Source organism: Lissotriton vulgaris, chromosome 3_2, assembly GCF_964263255.1.
Source record: "Lissotriton vulgaris chromosome 3_2, aLisVul1.2, whole genome shotgun sequence".
Lineage (NCBI taxonomy): Eukaryota > Metazoa > Chordata > Amphibia > Caudata > Salamandridae > Lissotriton > Lissotriton vulgaris.
The window spans coordinates 253491281-253508858 of record NC_141690.1 but is presented as its reverse complement, the minus strand read 5'-3'; positions in this window follow the sequence as shown (position 1 = coordinate 253508858).

Sequence of the window (17578 nt, the reverse complement as noted above, 5' to 3'; positions counted from 1 at the left end):
CATGAATCAAGCTATCTCCAAAGGCGTTTTTCCTGCATCTTGGAAAATGGCCACTGTCAATCCACTCCTGAAAAAACCCTCCTTAGACCCTACCATCTTAAAAAACCTCCGTCCAATATCCCTGCTTCCAGCTCCTGCCAAGCTGCTCGAGGCCCACCTAAACTCCCATCTCAGCGCCTTCCTGGACAAGTCCTGCCTGCTAGATCCATCTCAGCATGGTTTCTGGAAAGCGCACAGCACAGAGTCAGCCCTGACAGTGGTGGTTAACAACATTCGCGCTAAGGTCAGACCACTCTTCTGATCCTGCTCGACCTTACAGCCGCATTCGACACCCTGTCCCCCTCTATTCTTATTGCTCGCCTTAGTGAGATGGGAGTAGAGGGGCCTGCCCTGAATCTCCTGGCCTCGTTCCTTAGCCATCGCATGCAGATGGTCAAACTGGGTGACTTCCTCTCTCCCGCCAAGCCTGTGCAATGTGGGGTCCCACAGGGCTCATCTTTGAGCCCCACCCTTTTTAACATTTATGTGGCCCCCCTTGCCAGGCTTGTAAGATCTTATGGACTGGAAGTACTATTGTATGCCGACGACACCCAGATCATGGTCTCCCTCAACCAACCTGTGGAGACCGAGGCATCCAACTTCAGGAACTGCATGGAAGCTGTAGCAGGATGGATGACCAATAATTACCTCAAGTTAAATGGGGAAAAGACGGAGGTTCTCGTCTTCGGAGGCAAGCAAGAGATCTGGTCGGCTGACTGGTGGCCATCTGCCCTTGGTGTGTGCCCCACGCCTTCCCTTGCAGCCCGCAATCTAGGATTCATACTTGACACCTCACTCTCCCTCGATAAACAAGTAAGCAGAACCGTCTCCACCTGCTGCGGGGTCCTAAGGATCCTACGCAAGCTGTCAAACTATCTTTCCCTGGACTCTAGGAAACAACTTGCGGTGGCCCTTATCTCCTCACGCCTAGACTACTTTATCTAGGCATAAGCAAGAGACTGGCTCAAAGCCTGCAAGTTGTGCAGAACGCTGCAGCCAGGTTCGTCGTCAACGCTCCTAGAAGGACTTCAGGCTCCGACATAAGAAAACATCTCCACTGGCTCCCTCTGCTATCCAGGATAGACTTTAAGGTTCTCTGTCTTACTCATTCTGCCCTCCACGAATCCGGTGCAGAGGACATTAGGTCTCTTGTATCTTTCTACACCCCTGGCAGAGCCTTGCGCTCTGCCAACAGGAACCTTCTGTCCACTCCCCGAACGAGGAAGGCTAGATGGGGAGGGTAGGCCTTCTTTGCTCTTGCCCCGAAGCTCTGGAATCTCCTCCCTGACAAACTCAAGGGCCTTGCGCCTCCTGATCAATTCCGCAAAGCCTTAAAGACCTGGCTCTTCACTAAAGCATACCTCTAGTTTCCTCCCCGGTCTTTGCCCTGCTTTCAGCCTTTTCCATCTGATGCGCCTTGATGCCCTCGGGCAAAGTTGCGCAATATAAAACTTTCATTAATTAATTAATTCATTCATTCATTCAGCTGCAGGCATGGGAGAAAAGAGGGGGAAATGATCAGTGACACAGTGTCATGTACCAACATCTATCAGTACAGTAGCAAGACACAGACTCATTACCAAATGCAATCTCTGTCCATCCCACCCTGGGGTACATCTCACATGGGCACTCTGCATGGGCTAAGCTGATGTGTTTGCATGCATTTCTAAGGGCGTACAAGGTCCCTGCTAATCTCACCTACATGCAGGATGACAGCACTGAACCCCCACTGTGGCTTGCACATATCTCCAGCCCTATGCATGTCTAGCCACTACATACATCACATATCGACCTGTGTCTGTGTGTAGACTGACTGTGTGCATGACTGGGCAGCATTCAATAAACATGTCCTGTGAACAAATCTGTATGTCATGCGTGTGGCATCGGGGGACATGGACTCACCAACAAAATATAGATCTACACAAGTGTGGTTGTGTGCAATTATACAGGGCTGAGATGGTGCATATTTGGACTTTAGTGTGAATGAATAAGAGTAAAGACACAGTAAGTGCAGTGATGGGATTGTGTCTTGGTGGGCGGGCTCTGTGTAGAGCATCTGGGTTCACACTGAGTCGGACAACAGGGGCACACAGAGATATTCAGCCAAGCAATCACTGTCCTGGCACCTGCATGTCCAACATACTGTGTCTCTGTATGGCTGACAATGTAACACAATCCACTCAGACATACAACTGCAGGCAGAGAAACCTGTGACTTTGGGACACACACTCCTTCCCCCTGGAGACAGCATGTTTGTCAGTGCATGACACAACCCCAAACCCTCAAGCATATACTAAGGCAGTCCAACTACATGTGTACACCCCTGCCCTACAACTCCCTTTTCGATTGACTTACCACAACATTTGAGGCACCATACAGCCTTGGGTACTGTGTGAGCACCTCATCCACCAGGACCTCCAGCTCCTCGCTTGTGAATGGGCTGGCACGGATATTCTCTGTCCTTGCCATCCCTGTGGACATGGAACACCTGTGGTGGAATTGGGTGGTGAGGGGTCTCTGGCAGCCGGCTCTGGAGGCAGTAGCAGATGAGGTTCTCAGGCAGCAGGCTCTGGAGGCAGCAGCAGATGAGGGTCTCAGTCTGCCGGCTCTGTGAGCAGTGGAAATGTGAAGCTCACTCCCACACATATGTTCCCCCTGGGGTAGTTTCAAAAGTGCCAAGCTGCAACAATTGGTTGTCCAGGTCTGCCTCATTCAAAAGCACCGAATGACCGCCTCTGCGGTGTCGGAGCACGCCTACCACGATTTTCAAAATTGCATCATGCCACCACAATCATTGTTCCCATTGGCTGTAGGCAATGCTCCATGGCATTGATGCACCGCCCGGGCCAGGCGGTAGCTACCAGGATTTGGGAGGAGGAGGATGCCAACCTCCATCTTCCCATGTCTTTATGGCTATCAATGCCGAACAATGAAAGTGTGTAAGGTATTTTTTATTTACAAAGTTGACGTGTGTGGGGGCGGGCAGATTAACATGAAGGTGGTGATGGAGCAGTGAGTTGACAGTCATGGTAAATGAGATGAATCAGTAGACACCACATCGATGTGGTGACCCAGTCCAACAGACAGGTGCCATTCACAAGGCAGTGTGGGGAAGGACAGTCCAAACAGTCAATGCAGTTGGGAAGAGGGTTGCCATCAGGGCTGGCTCTGTGACTGGCGTTTGGCTGGTGCTTTGCCTCCAGAGACTCCCAGGCTCTTCTTTGGATGGCCCCTTGGTCACTTCGCTGGGTTGTGCCCTGCTGTGGTGGCAGCTGCGTCTGAGGACTCACCCCTCTCAGTAGCCACAGGGGAAGATGGTGAACTGTCATCCTGCAGCACAACAGAGGGGGGTGGAGGTGTTGTTTGGGATGCCGGCCTGTCCCTTAGTAAGACCACTTGTTGGCCCATGAGGTCCACCATTTGCCCAATGCGGGTGTCGATGGACCTCATCAGCAGGATGAGCTCCCGTAAGAGTTCGTCAGACTGGCTACTTTTTCCCTGGACCTGCTCATAAGCTCCAATGACTCTGGTGAAGTGGTCCAGGGATGGGGTCCCAACCTCCTTATGTCTAGGGGTGATCCTGGCCCTCTCACCTGCCCTGCTGCCTCGCCTTGCCTCGCCACTGTGGGTCCACTCACACTCTCCTTGCCGTCCACAGTTGTTGGTGTGGGCTGGTCATCCCGTGGGACAGGGATGGTGTTGCAGGTGGCACTGGTGGTAGTGGTGGTGGTGGTGGCGGTGGACACACAGGCGGTAACAGCAGGGCTCTGCTGTGCTGTTGTTGTTATAGCAGACATCATGGTGGGGAGGATGGGGTCCTGGGACCTGGTACTCCCTGGCACACCAGATGGGCCGGCCTCAAGCTCATCGTCCTGAGAATCCTGGGAGTCTACATCTGAGAGTCCATGTACCGCGGGTAGAGACTGGCTCTGCTGGTTATTGATGTTGTCCTCAGCAGTCAGTTCTTGGTCACCTGTGGATTAGATGGGGAATGGTCAGTGTTGTGCACTCAACAAGATTTCTGTTAGCTGTGTGTCATCCTGTGTCTGTACACTACACAATTGACTGATCTTCACAACTTCACATCTTCACAACTTTTGCTATGTGCAATACTGTGCCTCATAACATGATGCAGAGGTACATACATTACTTTTAAGGTGTCGATACATGGCATGCAAATGGTGCTGTGATCATGTTTACAGGGACCAGTTGCCATGTAGGGACCAGCACAAATGAGTTTCATGGTTCTCTCATTGTTGATTCGTATGACCTGGCTGAAATCACATCTGGCCATGGAGTGGCCATTGTATTGTACTGCATGACTTTGTTCGGTAATGTACAATGTTGGATTTATAAGCCCACACATGCGTTCTGTAATTTTACATGGTACTTAATGATTGGGCCACATGGCAATGCACTCATCAGTGTGTGCTGTGCATGATTGTGCACGGTCTTCCTTGTGCATGTCCATTGGTATGTGACTCTTTGTCATCTGTGACAGTTGCCTTTGCTTACCTGTGTGTACACTGTGCGGGTCGGTGTGCATATTTGTGCATGGAGAGGGTTGGCGTTGCCATGTGGCACCATTTCATTGGTAACAGTTGTGTGGCTGCACGTACATGCTACCTACCTGTTAGTTGAAGCATAACAATGCAATGGCTGCCACATGCTTGTAGGTGGGGTAGGGGAGTGATCCATCCTGCTGGGGTGTGGAACGGGGGCATGGTGGGGGTAGTTTTGCTGGCCTCCAACCCACAAACAGCACAAGCCTGTGAGATGGCTACCTAACTGTGAGTTTGGCTGTTGTACTACAATGGCTGCCACATGCTTGTGGGTGGGGGTGGGTTCCATCCTGCTCAGGTTTGGGACAGGGGCATGGTGGGAGTAGTAGTGCAGGCCTCCCACCCACAAACACCCTCACTGTGAAGATGGCCAGCTACCTGTTAGTTCGTTTGGTGTACTGCAATGACTGCCAAGAGCTTCCGGGTGTGATAGTTATCCATCCTGCTGGGGTGTGGGACAGAGGGCATGGTGGGAGTGGTAGTGCAGGCCTCCCTCCCCTAAACAGACCTCCCAAGCAAGATGGCTACCTACCTGTTAGGTGAAGGTGAACAATGCAATGGCTTCCAAGAGCTCTTGGGTGGGAGAGTGCTCCATCCTGCTCAGGTGTGGGACAGGGGGCATGGTGGGAGTAGTAGTGCAGGCCTCCCACCGACAAACACCCTCACTGTGAAGATGGCTACCTACCTGTTTGTTTGGTGTACTGCAATGGCTTCCAAGTGGTTCTGGGTGAGGAAGTGATCCATCCTCCTGGGGTGTGGGACAGAGGGTATGGTGGGAGTGGTAGTGCAGGCCTCCCTCCCCCAAACAGGCCTCCCAAGCAAGATGGCTACCTACCTTTTAGGTGAAGGTGAACAATGCAATGGTGTCCAAGAGCTCCTGGGTGGGGTAGTGCTCCATCCTGCTCAGGTGTGAGACAGGGGGCATGGTGGGAGTAGTAGTGCAGGCCTCCCAACCACAAACACCCTCACTGTGAGGATGGCTACCTACCTGTTAGTCCGTTTGGTGCAATGGATTCCAAGTGCTTCTGGGTGTGGGAGCGATCCATCCTGCTGGGGTGTGGGACAGAGGGCATGGTGGGAATAGTGGTGCAGGCCTCCCTCCCCCAAGCAGGCCTCCCAAGCAAGATGGCTACCTACCTGTTAGGTGAAGGTGAACGATGCAATGGCTTCCTGGAGCTCCTGGGAGGGGGAGTGCTACATTCTGCTCAGGTGTGGGACAGGGGTCATGGTGGGAGTAGTAGTTTAGGCCTCCAACCCACAAGCACCCTCACTGTGAAGATGGATACCTACCTGTTAGTTCGTTTGGTGTACTGTAATAGCTTCCAAGTGCTTCTGTGTGAGGGAGTGATCCATCCTGCTGGGGTGTGGGACAGAGGGCATGATGGGAGTTGTAGTGCAGGCCTCCCTCCCCCAAACAGGCCTCTCAAGCAAGATGGCTACCTACCTGTTAGGTGAAGGTGAACAATGCAATGGATTCCAAGAGCTCCTGGGTGGGAGAGTGCTCCATCCTCCTCTGGAGTGGGGTAGGGGGCATGGTGGGAGTAGTATTACAGACCTCCCACCCACAAACACCCTCACTGTGAAGATGGCTACCGACCTGTTAGTTTGTTTGGTGTACTGCAATGGCTTCCAAGTGCTACTGGGTGTGGGAGTGATCCATCCTGCTGGGGTGTGGGACAGAGGGCATGGTAGAAGTAGTAGTGCAGGCCTCCCTCCCCAAACAGTACTCCCAAGCAAGATGGCTACATACCTGTTAGGTGAATGTGAACAATGCAATGGCGTCCAAGAGCTCCTGGGTGGGGGATTGCTCTATCCTCCTCAGGTGTGGGACAGGGGGCATGGTGGGAGTAGTAATGCAGGCTGACTATGCTTATGCTCCCATGGTAATATTGCTAGCTACTTTTAGGGTAAATGGGAGTGAGTGACTGTTGGATCTGTGAGACAGGTTTTTGTGGGTGTGTGGTGCAGATGGATGTGATTTGTCTGGGGTGGTGTGTGTTTTTGGGTGTGCAAAACAGTACATATCATTGTATTGGTTAACATTTGTTTGTACTTACCAGCCTCCACTCCCCCGGATACTCCTGTGAGACTCTCGGGATGCAGTACGGCAAGCACCTTCTCCTCCAATGGTGTGAATGTTTTCTGAGGGATGGGACTGGAGGCCAGCTCCCAGTTATTGTTCCTCCTCTCTTTGACAACCCTCTTGAGATCATGCCACCGCTTCATGATCTCCTTCTTGGATAGCGGAATGTTTCCTACTGCATTGACCCTTTGGACTATCCTTTGCCACATTTGTGTCCTTGTGGCTAATGGTGTCTGTTGGACCAGGCTACCAAACAGTTGTGGTTCCACTCTGACTATCTCATTTACCATGACTGTCAACTCACTCTCTGTGAATTTGGGCATTTTCTGCGATGCCATGGTGTGTAGTGTGAAAAGTGTTTGTGGGTGCAAGGGTGTGGGTGTTGGGTGTGGTGTTTGTGAGTGAGGTTTGTTACGTCCTGACCCAGTCAGCTACGGTCGCTCCACTCGCTCCCTGGACCTACTTGCGCCTGATTGTGCCCCCGATCTCGCCTGGTATCATCTGGAGACTGATATTGCCCTCAGCTCTGCTGCTTGATCTCTGATTGTGCCCCCGATCTCACCTGTGATCGTATTGCTGTATCTGGTATCGTATTATTGTTACTTTTCAACTGTTCTGCTTGCTTGCACTGTGCCATTTGGTCCTAGCTCCCTGCCACTGCTCCCCCGCGGCCCCACCCCCATTCCCTCGAGCTTCCCTGGACATCGCCACCCCGCTCCCGCCTCCCAGCTGCTCCTCCCTCGCTCCGCCCCCCTCCACTCTCCACTTATGGCAGAGTCACATACATGCAGCGTTCACGCGCAGCGGGCGCGCCCTAAGCGCGCCGAAGGCATGCCAAAGGTAAGCCCGTCTATGCCCGTCCGCGCCTGGACCGCGCCCAGAGCCATACCCCCTGGCCCCCGCAGAAACCACTCCACCCGCCTAACGTACGACGCCGCGTCCCTCATTGCACTCAACACCGGCCGACTCCCCGACTGCCACCAAGCCGCCCCAGGACGCACCCACGGACCCTTCACCTGCCTAACCTGCAAGTTCTGCTGCATCAGAACCCACACTGCATCCACAAACGCCCAGCAGAGCTCCAACAACAACCACCTGAAGTGCATCCTGCTCAACACACGCTCGGTCTACAGACACGCCATTGAACTATGGAACCTACTTGATACCACAACTCTGGACGTCGCCTTTCTCACGGAAACATGGATGAACGCCTCATCAGTGCCCGACATCGCCATAGCCTTCCCGGACGGATACAAGATCATCCGAAAAGACCGCATCAACAAAACAGGAGGAGGTATCGCCATCGTTCACAAAAACACCATCCGCATCACGACCAGCACCGACGACACCTTCTTAGCCACTGAACACCTCCACTTCCAAATACAAACCAACCCCAAGACCACACTCAGAGACACCCTCATCTACAGACCCCCAGGACCCCGCACACAATTCAGCGAAGACATCGCTGACATCGTCAGCCCGCACTCCCTCCCCTCCGAGGACTATATTCTCCTAGGAGACCTCAACTTCCATCTGGAGAATAACAACGAGAGCAACACCACCACCCTGCTGGACAGCCTCACCAATCTCGGACTCAAACAATTGGTGAACACCCCCACCCACTACGCCGGACACACACTCGACCCAATCTTCACCTCCAGCAAGCACATCTCCTTCAATCACGCCACGGGACTCCACTGGACTGACCACAGCTGCGTCCACTTCAGCTTCAGAAAGACCACGACCCACCACCACCCGCAACAAGTTCCCCGAAGATACTGGAACAAAATTACCACCAATCGCCTCACCACATCTTTAAACCAAAACCCTCCCGCCAGATCAACGGACCCAAACCAAGCAGCCATCAATCTCACACAATGGACGAACTAGCACCCTTGAAAAACCCTCCCAACAAGCCAGGAAGCAAAAAAGCCTCTTGGTTCAAAGACGAGCTCAAGAACTCCAAAAAGAACTGCCGCACCCTCGAGAAAGCATGGCGAAGAAACCCAACCACAAACAACATGACCGCCCTCAAAAACGCCACCCGCAAACACCACCAGCTGATCCGCACCACCAAAAAATCAGCATTCAAGGAGCGACTAGACAACAACGCCCACAACAGCAAAGAACTCTTCAGCATTGTCAAAGAGCTCATCAACCCCAACGCCGGCAACAACGACATCACTCCCTCTAAAGACCTCTGCAATTCTCTTGCCTCATTCTTCCACAGCAAGATCGCTGACGTACATAACAGCTTCGGTGACCTGACCACTCCCCCAACCACAGAACAGAAGCCCCCCACCACCACCCTCCGCGCCTGGACCCCGATCAGCACTGAAGACACCATCCGCACGATGAACTCCATCCACTCCGGATCGCCAACCGACCCATGCCCCCATCACATCTTCAACAAGGCCGACTCCATCATTGCCCCCCAACGCCGGGACATCATCAACTGCTCCTTCAACACCGCCACCTTCCCCGGAAAGCTGGAAACATGCCGAACTTATTGCCCTCCTGAAGAAACCTACAGCGGACCCCACCGAGCTTAAGAACTATCGTCCCATCTCGCTCCTCCCATTCCCCGCCAAAGTCATAGAGAAGACCGTCAACAGTCAGCTCGCCGCCTTCCTTGAATCTAACAATGCCCTAGACCCCTCACAATCCGGTTTCCGAGCCAACCACAGCACCGAGACTGCCCTCATTGCAGCCACAGATGACATTCGGACACTGCTCGACAACGGGGAAACAGTGGCCCTCATCCTCCTGGACCTCTCTGCAGCGTTCGACACAGTCTGCCACCGCACCCTTGTACAACGACTCAGGAACGTCGGAATACAAGATAAGGCCTTGGACTGGATCATCTCATTCCTAGCCGGAAGAACCCAGAGAGTCCACCTCCCCCTTTCAGATCAGACGCCACCGAAGTCATATGCGGTGTACCACAAGGATCTTCACTCAGCCCCACCCTCTTCAACGTCTACATGAGTCCCCTCGCATCCATCGCACGCCAACACAATCTCAACATCATCTCCTATGCAGACGACACCCAGCTGATCCTCTCCATAACCAACGACCCAACCACCACCAAAACCAACCTACACGAAGGGATGAAAGACGTAGCCGAATAGATGAAGAACAGCCGCCTAAAACTGAACTCAGACAAGACGGAAGTGCTTATCCTAGGATCATCCCCCTCTGCCTGGGACGACTCTTGGTGACCCTCGGCCCTAGGCAGCGCACCCAAACCAACGGACCATGCTCGCAACTTGGGATTCATCCTAGACTCCTCCCTCTCGATGACCAGACAAGTCAACGCCGTCTCATCATCATGTTTCAACATCCTACACATGCTCCGAAAGATCTTCCGTTGGATCCCCACCGAAACAAGGAAGACGGTCACCCAAGCACTTGTCACAAGCCGTCTGGACTACGGAAACACCCTCTATGCCGGAACCACAGCCAAATTACAGAACAGACTTCAACGCATTCAGAACGCTTCTGCCAGACTCCTCCTAGACATACCTCGCCACAACCACATATCTGGTCACCTGAGAGACCTGCACTGGCTCCCCGTCAACAAGAGAATCACGTTCCGTCTCCTCACCCACGCACACAAGGCCCTTCATGACCTAGGACCCAGATACCTCAACACTCGCCTGACCTTTTACATCCCCTCCCGCCAACTACGATCGTCCAACCAAGCCCTCGCCACGATTCCACGCATCCGAAGAGCCACCATGGGAGGAAAATCCTTCTCCTACTTGGCGGCCAAGACCTGGAACTCCCTCCCCACCCACCTCCGTCTTACACAGAACCACCTCTCCTTCAGAAAACAACTCAAGACCTGGCTGTTCGATCAGTAGCGAACCCCTCTTTCCTTAAGCGCCTTGAGACCCTCTGGGTGAGTAGCGCGCTATACAAATTTATAACTTGACTTGACTTGACTATTTTTGGTGCTGGTGTGATGGAGGTGGTGGTGGTGAGTGTGCTGTGTTTTCTTGGCTCTCCTGCCAGGTGTGGTGTATGCCCTTCTCTACTGGAGTGTTGCAAAGGATTGTGGTCAGTGAAGGGGCTGGTTTTATACTCCGCTATGTGGGTGTGTCCAAATGGAGTTTTGCTGTCAGGTGTGTTGTGGGAGTTCTCCTGGAAATTGTATGTTTCTGTTTGGCATTTATTTGTTTTATTGTGATGTGTGTGGTGTATTTGGGGGCATGGCTACTTTAAATTGTGCAATGTTTGCCTCTGTTGTGGTGTTTTTGCTTCGTCCACCATGTTTTGTATGGAACATCAGCTGCGGTGGCTATGCTGCAGCTCATCCGCTGGCTCTCCCATTCACTCCAGTGTGCAACTGCGGAGGTCGGAAACAGCGGATCGTACAGCGGGACCATCAGGGATATCGTAATTCCCCGTGTGGTGTCTCTGCTATGCTTGCGGCGGGTTGTAGCTTTTCCACTGCGCTTCCGACCCCTGCGGTCGGTTTTTGATCGTCACCGCCAGCATTGGGCGTTTTTTATTTGCCTATTACCGCCACAGTCGGTCTTTTTTTGGTGGTTGATCCTAATTTGGCCGCCGTTTTATCCATGGTCCCAGCGGACGGTTGTTTCCCGCGTCCATGGCGGTCGGGGTGATTTTCAGCACGACATTCTAATGGGGCCCTTTGTGTTTTTATATAGCCTTCTGAGGGAGTGAGATGTTTAGGGAGATGTAAATTTGGTCGCGGACAGTCCATCTAAAAGAGGGTTATTATTCAATTTAAAATTTCCCCCAGCATAATTGAGGAAACCTTCCCAAGTTGAAGAATTCCAGAGGTGATACGAGACCAAAAATTAGGGTCATCTGCTGTTTGCCCATAGATATTGATTAAGTGCAAAATAGCATCACCAATTTTATCTTTGACTAAAAGAAATCTACCTTCCGAATCAGATTGTTTGTCTAAAATTCTTGGAAAAAAGCATAGACACACCATTGTTTTACGTAGCGCAGGAGAGGAAATAATCTGGCCAACCCATTTCCTTTGCATGTGTGTTAAGATGGAGTCAGTAATGTGAGTTTCTTGTAATAAACAAATGTCAGCTTTTTGCCTATGTAAATAATCTAAAACCTTTAGGGCCAGATGTAGGAGCCTTAATACCAGTCAGAAACGGCCGATTTCGGCCGTTTCCGACCGGTATTTGGCTTTTGAGATGTAGGGGGCATTTTATTTACAGAATCGGTATATTTACCGATTCGGTAAATATACAGAATCGGTAAAATACCGAATCGGTAAATTTACCGATTCTGTAAATCAAGATGTAGGTCACACTGTAATCAGTGCCACAGGCCCTTACCGAATCGTTATTTACCATGGAATACTATTCCATGGTAAATAACGAATTCCAGTGTACATGCACATCTGTGCATGTACACCTGTGCCATGTGGCACACAGGCATGCCCTAAGGGCATGTCTGTGTGTCAAATGGCACCCAAGCCAGAAGCAGGGGTGCAACAGGGTGTCAAAGTGACACCCTGTCACCCTTGCAAAATCGGTAATTTTACTGATTCTGTAATTACAGAATCGGTATTTCCATTGATTCCTATGGGCTTCAAGGCCCATAGGAATCATTGGCAAATACCGATTCTGTAATTACAGAATCGGTAATTACCGAATCATACAGATTCGGTATTTTTACCGATTATTTTACCTACATAGCAATTACCGAATAGTGAATACCGAATCTGTAAAATTCGGTATTTACCATTCGGTAAATTGCTATTACCTACATTTAGGCCCAAATCTTTTAACTTGAGGTCTTAAACCTTTGACATTCAAGGAAACAATTTTAACTTTATGAGTACTAGCCATAGACTATGAAGCGAAACAAGAAAGAGTAATAGAGAAAGAGTGGAAAAAATAGAATATACGAAAGAAATATTATAAGAGACCAAAGAAGTAGCCATTGAACATAGAGCACATAAAATAAAGAAACAAATATATATACTAAATAGTGAAGAACATATATAAACATTAAAGAGACACATGCCCATATAAGATGAGTGAAGAGAGGAGAATGGTACACCCTTGCTTAGAAATATATCATAATAATAACAAGAAAAACAATGGCTTAAAATCTAAAGTACATAGGAAATACCATACAGGTAATAGAAGATAAACTAGTAATACTATTTAAACCACTTCATGTTGAAGAGTCATGTGTATCCATAGAGAGAGGAGAATGGTTATCAAGAAAAGCTTGGATGTATTCCGGATGTTGAAAGGATTTAGAGATGTGGTCTTTCCAAACACGCATGGTGGATGGATCGAAGAGACCATATTCGAAGACAAAGTTTCTCAGTCAAGGTCTCAAAGCTGCAAAGCCTTATCGTATTGCAACAGTCTCCTTACCGAAATCTTGATGAACGAAAATCTTCGAGCCATTAACTAGAAGAGAAGTCATTTCTTGAGCTGATTACCTGATAAGGAGGCGATGATGGTGCAGAACTTTAAAGATGACTTGTCTAGGTTTAGTTTGGCCTGGTTTACAGTGAGATGGAATATGATGTGCTTTATCTATCTCAAATTTTTCGGAGAACTTTAAATTCAAGGTATCGCCTGCAATCATTCCCTTCTATATCTTCAGGCAAATAAAAAATACGTTAGTTATAAATGCCTATTACTGTTTTCTAACTCCAATAATCTAGTATTAATGAAGGTGATTTTTGTAACTATTGGCAATAGTTTATTCGTTTTGGTTATAACATCATGCAGCTTGATCTCATTATCTGCATCCTTCATTGAAAGACTGGCATATCTTTCCTTATATTCTTAATTTTCATGGCAATACTATCTGTATTTGATCTGACAGCCTTCAATTTCTCTAAAATAGTAATAAGGGAGGGAGATACTGCTTGTTTACGCTTATTTGTTGAAAATTTGCTTTCCCTATTCAAAGAGAATAAAAAAATACTGGCAGAAAAGTAAATAGGAATGCCAAACCGGTGCAGCAGCTAAAACCAGCAGTAGGTGGATATCGAGGCCAATGCCGTGGCCTCTCCAAGTACAAACTCCGCCTCCCTGACAGGAACTTCGGAGCCAAGCTGAGGGGAGCCTCAGTGAGCCAGAAGTCAGAGGAGTCCAGAGAACGTCAGCGGTACCAAAAATACCAACAATGGCTCCGCAGGGCGAGCGTCGCAAGACGTCTCCCTCTGCGGATTTCGCGCAGAATGGTAGGGTCCAGGAGCGCGTTAGAGGGAGCGTCAGGGCAGATAGCATTGCGCAGTTGCTGAGGAGATTAGGCATAGGGAGTTTAGAGAGGGGGTTTATTCTTTCTTAGCGGAATCGGAGTTTCAGGCAATTTAATCACTTTAGTGATATAGTAGCGAAGGATAGTTAGTCAGAGGACGTGTATTTTTGAAATGGAGATGAGTGACCAGCTGATAGCGGCGCTGAGAGTAATACAGCAGGAGGGCAGAGAAGACATGCTGACACAGGCAGCACTCGACGAAATGCTGCCTCCAAAGCGCCCACCACAGAGACAAGCGGCAAAAGGGGTGAGGTATGCCATTGAAGCCTGTCAACCGGCTTCTGTCAGAAAACGGAATGGGCGTGCTCGTTCCTTGAGTGCTGGGGCGGAAGTGGCTTTGCGTCCTGGTGAGATGAGTAAGGTCATGGCAGTCAGAAGAGCGTTTTCCCTCCAACGCCAGAAGACAGCGAGTGCCTTCGACAACGAACAAAACGTCCCTGAGGTAAACATGCTGGTGGCGGGAACTCCTTCGAGAGCTGCTAAGAGTGGTGCGCAGGTGGCCCTGAAGAGAAAAGGGAAAGAAAAGGCGGTCAAGAAGGTAGCCCTTAAGCAGGACGGGTTGGGGGCGCAGGGTTTTGCATTTCCTCTGCATCCCTTGAATTGTATTCCTGTCAGTGAGGCACCGGGGGTAGACAATGGACAGAATAACGTAAGTCAGAGGTTCATTATGAGAGGGGGGACGGGGTCGTTGGTGGCATATTCAAGTGACAGCGAGGATGAAGTGGTTTACGATACGCAACCCCCGCATGCCCCCCCCCCCCCCCCCCCCTATGCAAAAGATTCCGATACAGCCACTTCAGAATACTTCAAAGTTCAATAGACCTGTCGAGTCTGAAGCGAGAGGGCTCCCCCTGGCTGTAGTAGTGGGTCCTCCAGTGTTTAAGCACGCCGAAACGCTCCAAGGGACACGGGATGTGAGTGATTCTGAGGTAGAGGAGGAGTATTCTGTGGGTACGGACACGGATGAAGATTCCGAACAGGAGCAAGGACAGGGAACATTGCATGCAGAACAGGAAAGCAGGCGGTGGGACACTCAAAATATGTTTCCACGTGCCCGCCCTTCACCGTATGATGCACCACACAAGAGGAGTATACAATTTGGAAGCGGGGACGGTCAGTCGCATTGGGTTGAGCGCCCGTGTGCACTGAAATTCCAGCTATGCTCCAGGCTCCCATGGATGTTGTTCATAACTCATGAGTACCACGCGACATAGTTGAGGCGCAGATGGTTGGTGTTCGGAATGCGCCATCTGTTCAGGCGGCTGCCCCTACCGTGTCACGGTATAATGCGGAGCTTGGTAAGGTATGCGCCAGCGAATCTAGAGCGGATTTTTTGCGATCAGACAGGACTCAGGAGCAGAGCTCTGATCTGTTTTGGTCGAATTTTGATGGGGGAGTGGGGGATGGAGCTTGCCCAAGTTCTAGTGGCGGGTTTCAGGCGAGGGGTGAGTTTTGTCAGACAGCAAAGGGTCAGGTGGGAAGCTCAAAGAAAGGCAGAAAGTTTACAGTCCAAACAGAGTGTAGTGGGTATGGTGGGTAAAGAGGTCAGGGTTGGGGGGGGCAACAAATTCTTCTTTTTTGTTTCAGAAGTCAAGTGCGGACTCTTCTGTGGTGAACGTGGCTCCGAGAGACTATCAAGAGCGGATGTCTCCGACTGAATTGCAGCAGCGTGCAGGACAGCTACCATGTGGTAAGCATCACTGGTGGACAGTGTGGGATGAGGGAAGAGATGACAGGGAGACTTTCCGAGAGTTACCTTTGGTGCAAGTCGTTGGAGGAGGGGAAGGCGGGAGGAAGGTTAGGCCAGGTACTTTGGCAGTTTCTGGTACATTGCATCAGACAAAGGCATCAAATACAGGAGTTTTACTTCAGGAGTTGCCGGTTATAACAGGTGGGAAGGCTCGGGATGCAGCATCGGAACAGGTTATCAATGTTAGACAGCGGCTTCCTTATATGGGTTTGGCGATGCCACTGGGGTCCCATTTGTCAGACAAAACTAAGCAGCGGATATGGAATCACGAGTTTGTGGACATATTCAAGTTGCTCCATAGAGACATACAGGCCAAAGAGGGTTCCAAAGAGGAGGAATGGGAGTTAGTGCGACGTCCCAGGGTGCCTCGGACGATTGAGAACTGGCCTTCAGCCTTTCTGATCTACGCAAGCATTTATTGTGAACGGTACCCCGAAAGGTCCGTCGCTCTTTACAAATACATGGACATAGTTAGGAAGGCTCAGTTAAACTTTGGGGGATACTCCTGGCTTAATTACGATGAGGAGTTTCGAGCCCGTATTAGTATTTGCGTAGAGAAGCCTTGGGGTGACGTAGACTCGGAGCTTTGGCTTCAATGGATGTCCACATCGCATCCATCGGCTACGACACACACAGCAAGTGGTTTGCCAGTTCCCTACCGGCCCTTTCTATGGCGTCCCGCTCAATCTGGAGCGGGTACATGGGGAAGAGGATTTTCATCAGGTACAGGAGCCTGTTGGAATTATAACAGAGGAATGTGCAACAGACCATTGTGTCGTTTCAAGCACGATTGTTCCCATTGTGGGGGGCATCATCCGCTCACCCAATGCAACGCCTCAGCGGGGGGTTTCAGTGGGCATAGAGTCAGTGATCAACAGCGGTTTCCAGAGCAGAGTGGTTGGGCAGCGAGAGGTAGAGGCGCCCCTTTCCATACTTTCCCAAAAGGCGCCTACTCCAATTAGATTGAATAGCTTGGTGCCCTGGTTGAATAGATATCACGATACTGATGCAGCATCCCATTTGTTCTGGGGGTTTCGGGAATGTTTCAAATTGGGGTTATCAAGGGCCTAGACAACAGAGGTGGGATGACAATCTGCGTTCGGCTAAAGAGATGCCGGAGGTGGTAAGTAAAAAACTGAAAATTGAAATTGGAGCAGGTAGAATAGCGGGCCCTTTCAGGTCTTGCCCTTTGCCGAATTTGATTGTGTCCCCCATTGGAGTCATTCCCAAGAAAACTGCTGGTGAATATCGTATGATTCAGCATCTATCCTGGCCAGAAGGGGGATCTATAAATGACTTTATTTCTGAACTAGCAGCCCGCCCCAGCGTTGCCTGGGGCAGAAAGGGGCTGGGGGCAGCATTGTAAGCCGCTGTGTACCGCACCCCCCCCCCACCGACATTGCCCAGTCCGCATCCCTCCCGCCTCCCGCCCCGACATTGGCTATACCGCCTCCCGCCTCTCGCTTTGAGCCCGCCGCCTGCCGCCCCCCGCCCGACCCGACATTGAGCATTTTGCATTTTGCAATGAGCATAGCGCAAAGCGCCTTCCGCCTCGAGTCTCCCGCCCGCCTCGGCATTGTAAACCCTCCCCCCAAGGTCCCGACTTACCTCCCCACGCTGCCACTGCTCCTCCGCTTTCACCACTCCGTATTGCTGTTGCACTCCGCTCCTCCCCTCACGCAGACGCTACTCATGTCCTCGCTCTTCCTGTTGCTGTGACGCTACTCCCCTCACGAATACGTCGCGGCCGGCGCTACTTGCAAGGGACTACTTTATTTCTATTTGTAAATATTTTAAAGAACGTTTTTTTTTCTTTTTATGTAGCCTATGTCCTTCTGCTTGGAGACCTAGTCGACCTCA